We start from the raw sequence: 12022 nt of genomic DNA, 5'->3' as shown, positions 1-12022 counted from the left end.
TTATATTATAATTTACTTTGTAATTTACTTGCATTTTCAAAGAACTACCATTTAGGTTAAATCCCATTCCAAAAATCAAAGAATTTCCAAACCCACCGCTGGCTATACATTTCAATCCTCCAACCCTAAACGATAACCCAGGTTATCATAATGACGGAGTATAGCCGCTATGCGCATGCGTGATATGCTCAATCAACGTCACTCACCAGCAGACCCGCTGTAATTGTGGCATCATGGAGGGGATATGCGCATGCGCAAATCTATAGATCGCAATACGCATGTGCATGGTGACGAAGTAGTCAATTATATGCACCCACTGTAATTGTGGTATCACGGAGGGGGATTTGCGCATGCGCAAATGGATGGATCGCAATACGCATGCGCATGGTGACAAAATAATCACTTAATTATATGCAAAACATCGAGATCGGATTGGAAATGGATTTAGACAGTGCACGACCCATTTTAGAAGGTTGTCTTGAACAACGTCATCTGAGAAAATAAAAAAATAATTTTATATGGCAGAGAAACATCGGTGGAATATAAAAGTAGGCAATTTCTAATATATGCATGTTTGGTAATTTACATTTGTGGTCACGGTGTAGACAAAAAAGAAAGTTTTGGAATCCTTTAAGACCGCTGCTTCTTAACTGGTCCTCTGCCTCTGAGGCTGCGGACATTAATCCGCCCGATCCTATACGATCGGGTTGATTGACACCCCCCTGCTAGCGGCCGATTAGCCGTGAATCTGCAGGGGGCGGTATTGCACAAGCAGTTGACTAGAACTGCTTGTACAATCTTAAATGCCGACAGCGTATGCTGTGGGCATTCAGCGATGTCCGCCAGACTTTGATAAATCGGCCTCTAAGTGCTATTGCATTGAATGTTTAAGGAGATACTAACTTCTGTGACATATTTAAAAGGATGTTGTCAGGTAAAGGGATCACATATTCCATCACTTCTGGGCTTAGATGGTGAGAGGTATCGGCCTTGATAAAGCACTCCTGGTGCTTTGGCCATACAAAAACCATGGGAATCCACGCTCTTCACACCAGAATAAGTAGGTCCTCCACACCTTATGATAGATGCGACGAGTGACTGGCTTTTGAGCTTGGATGAGAATATCAATCACTCTCTCAGAAAAGCCTCTCTTGGTTAGGACTAAGCGTTTTAGATTAGATTACATTTAGATGAACAAAAGGACCCTGTTCCAGCAGATCCCTGCTACAAGGTAACCTCCATGGAGGAGATGAAGACATCTGCACCAGGTTCGGGAACCACATCCTTCACGGCCACGATGGAGCAATTAGTATTGCCGAAGCTTGCTCCTGCTTGATGCTGGCCACTACTCGAGGGAGAAGTGGTAACGGTGGAAAAATGTAAATCAGATTGAGCCTCCAAGGCACTGCTAATGCATCTATTAGCTGCGCCTGAAGATCCCTGGACCGCGACCCGTATCTGGGTAGCTTGGTATTGAGCCGGGATGCCATGAGATCTATCTCCGGCGTCCCTCATCTTTTAAAAATCTCTGCAAATATCTCGGGATGGAGAGACCATTCCCCCAGATGAAAGGATTGTCTGCTGAGAAAATCTGCTTCCCAGTTGTCCACACCCGGAATGTGGATCGCTGATAGAGTGCAGTTGTGGACCTCAACCCATTCCAGAATACAAGATACTTCCCTCATTGCTAGGGAGCTCCACATTCCCCCCTGATGGCTGATGTAAGCCACCGAGGTTATGTTGTCTGATTGGAATCTGATAAACTGGGACGAACCCAGAAGAGGCCAAGCCTTCAGAGCATTGAAGATCGCTCGAAGTTCCAAAATGTTGATCGGGAGGAGAGATTCCTGTCAATTGCACAGGCCCTGTGCCTTCCTGGCACCCCAAATAGCTCCCCATCCTGATAGACTTGCGTCCATAGTCACAATCTCCCAGGATGGTCTTAAGAAGAATGTCCCTTGGGACAGGTGATCTGGACAGAGCCACTAAGAGAGCAATTCTCTCTACCGTTTTTCCAGAGAAATCTGTTGTGACAGATCCGAATGGTCGCCGTTCCACTGACTCAGCATGCACAGCTGAAGAGGTCTGAGATGGAATCTGGCGAATGGAATGATGTCTATGCTGGACACCATGAGCCCAATTACCTCCATACACCGGGCCACAGAGGGCCTTAAAGAGGCCTGAAGGGCAAGACAATTGGAAGTTAGCTTGTAACGTCTCTGGTCTGTAAGAAATATCCTCATGGATATGGAGTCTATTATAGTACCCAGGAATTCCACCCTGGTACTGGGAACAAGAGAACCCTTTTCTAAGTTTATCTTCCATCCATGAGATTGAAGAAGAAATAGAAGAGCTTTTGAATGATCCTCTGCCAGCCGACAGGATGGTGCCTGAATCAGGATGTCGTCCAAGTATGGTGCTACTGCTATCCCTCTGGATCACAAGATAACAATAGTCCAGCACACACTGAAATACTATTGGGTGCAAGCTATAACAGGGCACTGCACAACCCTGTAATAATATTACAGAGTAAAAGAGAATAGCAGCACTCCAATGGATAGTTACCAATTTTTATTTGTAGCCAAAAGCACAAAGAAGCAGCAACATTTCGGACTACATGTCCTTCATCATGCTATACATACATCATTTCCACTTCCTCCTTAAATACCCCCAAGGACACACCCACCAAAAAACAATCAACTGTTTACACACCACAACCTTGGCCTATTCCTTACTAGCATATGTAAATATCCTAACATTATAAATCTTATAATTACTCTATAAAAGTTAATAACTTATTCACCTTTACACAAAGGAAAGAGGTGCAACATTACACAGTCATTTGGAGATAGCAATACATATTTAGAAAAACCTAAATCTTTTTTTCTTTTGTTCATTTTTTCAAAGACTGGGGAAACATCTCTCTGTGTACAACACAATCCATTCGGAAAAAATTAATCAATAATACAATTCAAATTTCCAAAATATTTTTCTACAAAAAAACAGACAGATCATAATCCTTATTCATACCTGCTGGCGTTAATGAATTCAAAGTAAAAATCCAAAATGCCTCTCTTTGTTTGAGATACTGTTCTCTATCACTCCCTCGTCTACAAGGGGGAACATCCATGCTGGGCCTCTAAAAAATGAGTCGCTACTGGTGATTTCAAATTTTTTCTCCTAATACCTGACTTATGCTCAGTGATCCTATCCCTGACCCTACGGGTCGTTTCACTTATATAAATTAAGCCACATGGGCATTTAAGGAGATAGATCGCAAAGTCAGTGTTACAGGTCAAGAAATCTTTTATCCAGAATTTTTTCCCTGATTGTGGATGTACATAAATAGGCCCCTTTATCATGTTGTTACAATGTTACAATCGCTAATATTACTAGTGGAAATTTATAGGATGTGCTTGAGCTTAAGCCGAAATTATGCTAGAATATTTAGCATGACTTGAGACATGAAGTACAGTGTATAAACATGTCTAAATATATGTTTGTATACATGACTATATATGTGTATACATATATATTTATGTGTTTATATGCAATATCGTTTTTAATAATTTTTACCATGTTTTATTGTCAATAAAAAAATATATTCTTCACTTGGAAAAAAAGTATTTTTATTTTCAAATAAATATTTCTATATATCTACAGTATCTCACAAAAGTGAGTACACCCTCACATTTTTGTAAATATTTTATTATATCTTTTCATGTGACAACACTGAAGAAATGACACTTTGCTACAATGTAAAGTAGTGAGTGTACATCCTGTATAACGGTGTTAATTTGCTGTCCCCTCAAAATAACTCAACACACAGCCATTAATGTCTAAACTGTTGGCAACAAAAGTGAGTAAACCCCTAAGTGGAAATGTCCAAATTGGGCCCAATTAGCCATTTTGTTACAAGGTCCCAGGTGTGAATGGGGAGCAGATGTGTTAAATTTGGTGTTATCGCTCTCGCACTCTCTCATACTGATCACTGGAAGTTTAACATGGCACCTCATGGCAAAGAACTCTCTGAGGATCTGAAAAAAAGAATTGTTGCTCTACATAAAGATGGCCTAGGCTATAAGAAGATTGCCAAGCACGGTAGGCAAGACCATACAAAGGTTTCACAAGACAGGTTCCACTCAGAACAGGCCTTGCCATGGTCGACCAAAGAAGTTGAGTGCACGTGCTTAGCGTTATATCCAGAGGTTGTCTTTGGGAAATAGACGTATGAGTGCTGCCAGCATTGCTGGAGAGGTTGAAGGGGTGGGGGTCAGCCTGTCAGTGATCAGACCGTCAGTGATCAGATCATACGCCGCCCACTGCATCAAATTGGTCTGCATGGCTGTTGTCCCAGAAGGAAGCCTCTTCTAAAGATGATGCACAAGAAAGCCTGCAAACAGTTTGCTGAAGACAAGCAGACTAAGGACATGGATTACTGGAACCATGTCCTGTGGTCTGATGAGACCAAGATAAAATTATTTGGTTCAGATGGTGTCAAGCGTGTGTCAGCAACCAGATGAGGAGTACAAAGACAAGTGTGTCTTGCCTACAGTCAAGCATGGTGGTGGGAGTGTCATGGTCTGGGCCTACATTAGTGCTGCCGGTACTGGGGAGCTACACTTCATTGAGGTAACCATGAATGCCAACATGTACTGTGACATACTGAAGCAGAGCATGACCCCCTCCCTTCGGAGACTGGGCCACAGGGCAGTATTCCAACATGATAACGACCCCAAACACACCTCCAAGACGACCACTGCATTGTTAAAGAAGCTGAGGGTAAAGGTGATGGACTGGCCAAGCATGTCTCCAGACCTAAACACTATTGAGCATCTGTGGGGCATCCTCAAACAGGAGGTGGGGGAGCGCAAGGTCTCTAACATCCACCAGCTCTGTGATGTTGTCACTCTAGTGGCAACCTGTTAAGCTCTGGTGAACTCCATGCCCAAGAGGGTTAAGGCAGTGCTGGAAAATAATGGTGGCCACACAAAATATTGAGCTTTGGGCCCAATTTGGACATTTCCACTTAGGGGTGTACTCACTTTTGTTGCCAACGGTTTAGACATTAATGGCTGTGTGTTGAGTTATTTTGAGGGGACAGCAAATTGACACTGTTATACAGGCTGTACACTCACTACTATACATAATAGCAAAGTGTCATTTCTTCAGTGTTGTCACATAAAAAGATATAATAAATATTTACAAAAATGTGAGGGGTGTACTCACTTTTGTGAGATACTGTATCTGTATATATTCATATAGATTTATAGGTATTTTTCTAAAAATGTTAGCGCCGCCAGATTAGCACGCGAATTACAAGTTGGAAGTAAAAAGTTAGCGTGCAAGGGTATGAAGCAGGCGTACTAACTTCAGGACTTCAGATATCTCTTCTATGGGACGCGCTGCAAAAAGCCTTATTAGTTATTGCTGTCAGGAACGAGCACCTGCGATAACTAATAAGGCTTTTTGCAGCACGTCCCATAGAAGAGATATGGGACTTTGAACGCAGGTAGAGCTTGAACGCATCACTTGTAGTCTGACCCCATGTGTTTTAAGAGGGAGGTTATAAATATAGAAACTCTTTTTATTAATGTTCTTGCTTCTCTATCTTTTTTTTTTTTTGCAAAGAAGAAAATTTGCATCATGCCCAAGCTGAGAATTGAAGAAAATGTGATAACTGCACTGGTCTGTAACTCTCAGCTGGAAATGTTAATGAGAATCTGGTATAAAACAGGAGGCGATAGTTATAGAATTGATTTCAAGGTACATGCTGAGGATGCTGGGGAAAGCAAGTAAAACCAAAATCCATTTTAACAGTGAAAATAAGCAGCAGGAGCTTGATTACCTTAAAAAAAGGTCTTGCAAAACATTTTTTTACAAAAAATGCTACCACTGAACTGCAAAATGCTGCATTTGTTTCCAATGGCCTTTAATCTGAGACCAAGTAAACCATATTACTATGCCACGAATTGAGTCACACCATCCAGTTAGCAGCTGGTCTTTAGCCTAAATAGTGTTCAATAGTTCAATAGGAAATAAAGACACAATATTCAACCCTCTATCATGTTATTGTTTGAACAGATCTGTGTGTTTAACCCCTGCTAAGGTTATAGTCTGCTAGAGAGCACTGAGAGACTGTGATTGGTGGCTATGCACATACACCGCATCTCTTCAGCTCAAGCAGTTCTTCTTAAGTAATAATGCAATAATAAAATGCTCAAACACACTATAGCGATTTAATATTCTAACTTATGTCCCTTTGGATTAAACTTTTAAATATCTTTTTTTCTTACCTTCCCTAAGGTAAAATTACGGATGTGAAAATCTCCCTATAAGTTAAACGAATGCCAAAAATGGCCACAGTCTGCAGCTTTTGGCTCATTTTAGTGGCGACTTTATTAAAGTGCAGCAAACAAATATCTGGATTTCACCAGATATTTATGTGTCACACTTTTACTCTAATAAATCTGGCACTGAAACAAGTTGAATGCTGCACACTGCAGCCATTTTCAACATTAATTTCACTATTATGTATGTAAATTGATTGAAGAGTTCTTTTGGTACTCAGTGGAATGCTGAATCACCTCCCTCCACTTGCAAATGGAGCGACGCCCACTCCGGTGACAATCTCATAAAAAGGGGATGGAACATTTCCCTCCACCTTCGAGTGTAATGACACCCACTCTGGTGAGAAAGGGTGTGTCCCGCATCTAACCCAGAATGTATTAATAGACATGACCAATCAGTGCCACTACCCACTCAAATGTTAATCCACACCCAGGGGTACATCTATATCATAGAATCGGCAGCAATACATAGCACCTAATTTTTCAACCTAATAAACCAACTAACAAATGTGCTTTATGTCCATACAAAACTCCACTCAATGAATATACGTATAAACCTTCTTTATAATAAATTGACATACTATCCAAACTTATATAAACAAATGTGTGACTACATTTACTAAATGAACAATAATAATATATGGGAATTAATTCCCAATTTAAACTTATATGTTAAAATATCAAAAGGTGCTCAAGAATGCTGTGCGTAGACTACTAGTGAAGTCATATATAGATATATTTTATGTTGTTTGCGTACCCGACCAACTAACAATATACATACAAAATATATATATTTTTTTTAAATAAGTGTTCCATAATACGCCAAATTCCAAGTCATCTTCTCTGAGTCCAATTTTCAGCTTTGCCCAACAACTAATTGTCTAATGGTTAGACGAAGACCTGGAGAGGCCTACGAGCCACAGGGTCTCACACCCACTGTGGAGGATCTGTGATGTTCTGGGGGTGCTTCGGCAAGGCTAAAATTCGGCAGATTTATCTTTGTAAATGATGCATGAATCAAGCCATGTACAAGGTTATCCTGGAAGAAAATGTGCTTCCTTCTGCTTTGACAATGTTTCCCAACTCTAAGAATTGTTTTTTCCAGCAATGGACAATGCTCCATGCCACACAGCCAGGTCAATCAAGGTGTGGATGGAGGACCACCAGATCAAGACCTTGTTATGGCCAGCCCAATCTCCAGACCTGAACCCCATTGAAAACCTCTGGAATATAATCAAGAGGAAGATGGATGATCACAAGCCATCAAAAAAATGCAAGAAAGCTGTGATTGAAAATCAGGGTTATTCCACCAAATATTGAATTCTGAACTCTTACTAAGTTAAAACATTAGTATTGTTAACAATAACAATATTTTTGATTAATGGAATTTTGAATATTAATAATCAATCATAAAATTATCGTCAGCAATACCTCCAACTAATATAATAGAATCATATCAATATACTCCAGTGTATTCCAAAATGCTATTGAGATATCTAGAAATTATGACGATAAAATTATTATAAATATTAATAATTAATCTCAAATTAAATAAATATTCCTAAATTCTGATCAGTTAATCTCTATGAACACATTGATTATATTTATGCAGAAAATAGTGTATTGATTATGACCAATTATACATGTCTAGCTGTTACAATATTCTATATAAAGCAAGCTATAAAAATATTTAGATTAATCAATATTAAATTACTCGTCTGGTACCTCTGTGTTATGGACACAATATTATCTATGAATTTACCTTAACTCAAAACGAATTAAACATCAAATATTACCATTAAACTTTCCAACAACCCTTTGTAGTTAGCCAGAAATATTAACCAATTCAATATACTGTATATAGCTTATTCAACAACGTTTGGACTCACCTATGTCCGAATCGCACAATAAAATCTTAGCTTAACTCTCACAATCTAATGTGATTTCCACGGAATATAATTCACTATATTAACCAAAATAGTCTTATAATACTTCAAATAATCAACCAGAGATTGTAACACAATTATCAATTCAACATATATCAATTAATATAGCATTAAATAAGTTAAATTTAACCACAATGACTAGTCCAATTTCTAAAATATATTACAGTAAAATAAAACTAAATTTGTAAATATTAATGCCTACCCATTTTCTCAATAATAATTGACTTAGCGCTAATATATTTTTTATATATGAAGTACACTGGTCTATTTAATACTAGACTGCAACTATAAAATACCTCTTTGAATACTAGCTTCAATTAAGCTACAGCAATAAAGGATATCTTTGCTTTAAAACATTAAAAATATAAAACATCAAACCGCTTAATACATTACCAGTAAAACAATTTGAGAGTTCAATATTCCAGATTTTTCTTATGGTCATACGTGAAGATATCACTATTTTACAAGGGTAGCAGGTCACAGAGTATCTCTCTTGCCTAAAGAGAGTTTTCCAGCCAGGGTTCAGAGAAAGTAGGCCCAAACGGTGTGTATCTCTGTTTTACGAAGTGAGTCTGTCCTTCTCTTGCATAGTGTGAAAGCCTATATCAGTGATAGACTCCTCCTTCATTCTCTGAATCATTCCAAAGGAATTTCTCCGGGTATGCCCTTTGAGTCTGAGCTTATCTCTCATTGGCCCTTGGTAATTTCTGCAGGCCTGGTAACCAAATACCTTTTGGCCGCATTACCTCATATTGAACACTGGGGGCAACAGGCACTGGAATGCAGTTTTGTTTGCAAAATCTTAACTGTATTTCAACTAAGATCAAACATGGGTGTACTCCGATATCTATAGTATATATATATATATATATATATACACACACATATATACATAGTGTGTGTATATATATATATATATATATATATACATACATAATATACATATCCTTAGTGTACTCCTCACTACAATTTCCTACTTATAATATTTTAAGAGATGTATTTTAAAGTTATAATTCAATATTTCCAGTACAATTTTACGTCATATACATAATCTGTAAGTAGCAGTCTGATGTAATTAATCATATAGCCATATCTATATTTGAGCATCATTCCATTTTAATATAAATACAGTATAGTCCATATTTAGTGTATACCACATTTAATATTGAGTGCAATTTTTTTTTATGATATAATTCATAGCGCAATTTACATAGGTATTGTTCATTTCAGAATATAGAACCTTTTGTACAATCTAAATATCATTTGCCAAACATTTCAAACATCTCCAATGCAGTCATTCATTTAATTATCAGACACTTATTTAATATAGGACATTAGGCATTTATCTCAGACTTATACTATAGTATATACTGGCATATGTATAGATTGGTAGATTGAATATGTTATCAAATTATGTGGACAATTGATTTCATCTGAACCTTCAACTTCCCCTTTTAATATTAAAACATTTGGAGCTGACAAAGTCTGGGTTTTGTATATTGAAACTCAGTATGTAGTAATTAACTCTTAGATGATAAGGGTTACATTTGCTGTCCATTCTGAAATGTTGCTAGCTTCAAAGAACTGATCCCTTGTAGACTGTCTGTCACTACAGGGGGTCTGTGATGAACTAATTCTCCAGGCAGGAAACTCCTTATATGGAAGTACAAACCTGACAATACCCAATTTGAAATGTGTATATTTGAGACATCCTGGTCTGTGAAGTGTATCTTCCTCAGTAAGAGGAGGTTTTGTGTCACCCACCTCAGTCATTTGCAAATGGTCAAAGCATTTTATATAATACTGAAATATTACATATATTATATGTTGATATATATGTCAATTAAATATCATTCAGCAATACCCTGACAGTATTGTGTTTAAAAATATATATGAACTTGTTTTCTTTGCATTATTCGAGGTTTGAAAACACTGCATCTTGTACCAGTTGTCTGGGAGTGAATACCCAAGCTGTGGAGTCTACGAGTAAGAACATAAAGGGAGGGATTTAAAAATATCTCTTTTTGTTTAAAAATAAAAAATAAAAAAAATGTCTTTTTCTAATGCACTTAAAATAAATCAAACAGGCAAAAAATCAAACTGAGACAGCTGCCTAAAGAACCTTCCTACCAAAGGCTGCTCCAGAAGAAGCAAAAACATAAAAATTGTAGAATTTTGCAAAAGTATGCTAAGAAGACCAAGTAGCTGGTTTACAAATCTGACTGACTGAAGCCTTATTCTTGAAAGCCCATGAAGTGGCAACTGACCTAGTAGAATGAGCAGTAATCTGCTGCGGTGGAGGCTGACCTGCCTCCAAATAAGCTTTGTGAATCAGCCAAAGAAACAGCAGAAATTTTCTGACCGTATCTAGGACCAGAAAAATGAACAAACAAGCTAGAAGTTTGTCTAAAGTTCTTAGTAGCATCAATGTGATATTTCAATGCCCTAACAACGTCCAAAGAATGCAAAGATCCCTCTGAAGCATTCTTAGGATTAGGACAAAAAGAAGGAACAAGAATCTCTCTACTAATGTTATCTGAAGAAACAACCATAAGCAAAAAAATCAAATTCAGTCTATAAAACAGCCTTATTTTGTCAAGAAATCAGAAAAGGAGGATCACAAGAAAGAACAGATAACTCAGAATAGTGTAAATATTAGTAAATATATATACATACATCAAAAGTGCCCATAACATAGGTATAGAGTGTCTTAAATGTTTAATAAATGATAGACACTTGTCGTCCACTAATAAATAAGCAGCAGACAGCCAAACCAGTACTGAAACATATCCGCAGAGGTTAAGGAATAGGAGTATATTGCAGATCCATAAAGGGAGGCAAAAGTCATGTCCCTGCAACCAATTATGGAAGGTTTATAAAAAATATCCCATGAGGTGAAATATATTCACAAACGATAACTCTGACAAGCACTGTACTCTGAGGGGAAACCAGGCCTCAATATAGACCACAGTAAAGACTGAGGTATGTGCGAGGTGGGGAGGAGTTTTATAGGTCTCTTAGGGTTTTTGAATCTGTGTTTTGTAAAACCGTTTTTGATGTTCATAAAATGGTCACCCCCTCCTTCTCCTAGCCTGACATGTGGTGTGACCTGTATACTGGATCCCACATTTAAAGTTGAGCACATAAATTGCACAACTACAATTACAAGTTAACTGTTTCCTTAGGAAAAGCTTTACCTGTGACCTGCAAAGAAATTTCTGTGACTCCACGTGTTATATGCCCCTTCACAATAGTATCTTGAATATTACTTCTTTTCCTACCCCTTTTTGACATATCTATTTTACTAGGGGTTAATTTTTGTTCTAAAGTTGGTGCTCTTTTAAAAATGCAATGTGGTTTCTCCTCTAATATCTGTCTGATAATTTTATTAGACTGATAGTTTGAATACAAATTGGTTTATTAGAAAGCCGATTATCCCTATATGGTTATTTTGCTTGTTAAGTTTAGTGATTGCACCATCTGTCTATTAAGTGATTTTGTTTGTCTGAGTAGTTCATGCCTGATGAAACAGCGTAACAGCTGTGAAACATGTTGCATTGCTACTTTGTAGAGGGAAATGTAACAATCCTTCTTGTTTTCATTGTTTTTAATAAAATTATGGTATACAAACTTGTAAATGAGGAAATTGCTTGTTTTTTGATTGTCTGAGAGAAGTGGGGACTTATCCCTACACTGATTTATCAGTGAGTTGGAACACTGTGATTT

At 37.8% G+C, this 12022-nt stretch overlaps 1 protein-coding gene across 2 annotated transcripts in view; it reads right to left on the bottom strand.

Annotated features, from left to right (window-relative positions):
- SLX9 (SLX9 ribosome biogenesis factor) overlaps positions 1-12022 on the bottom strand; it is a 449304-nt gene that overhangs the window by 123676 nt on the left and 313606 nt on the right. The gene's annotated exons all lie outside the window — the stretch shown is intronic.

Source organism: Bombina bombina, chromosome 1 (genome assembly GCF_027579735.1).
Source record: "Bombina bombina isolate aBomBom1 chromosome 1, aBomBom1.pri, whole genome shotgun sequence".
NCBI classification, from domain to species: Eukaryota; Metazoa; Chordata; class Amphibia; order Anura; family Bombinatoridae; genus Bombina; species Bombina bombina.
Note: the sequence above shows the minus strand (reverse complement) of the source record. Positions and strands in the feature narration are given on the sequence as shown.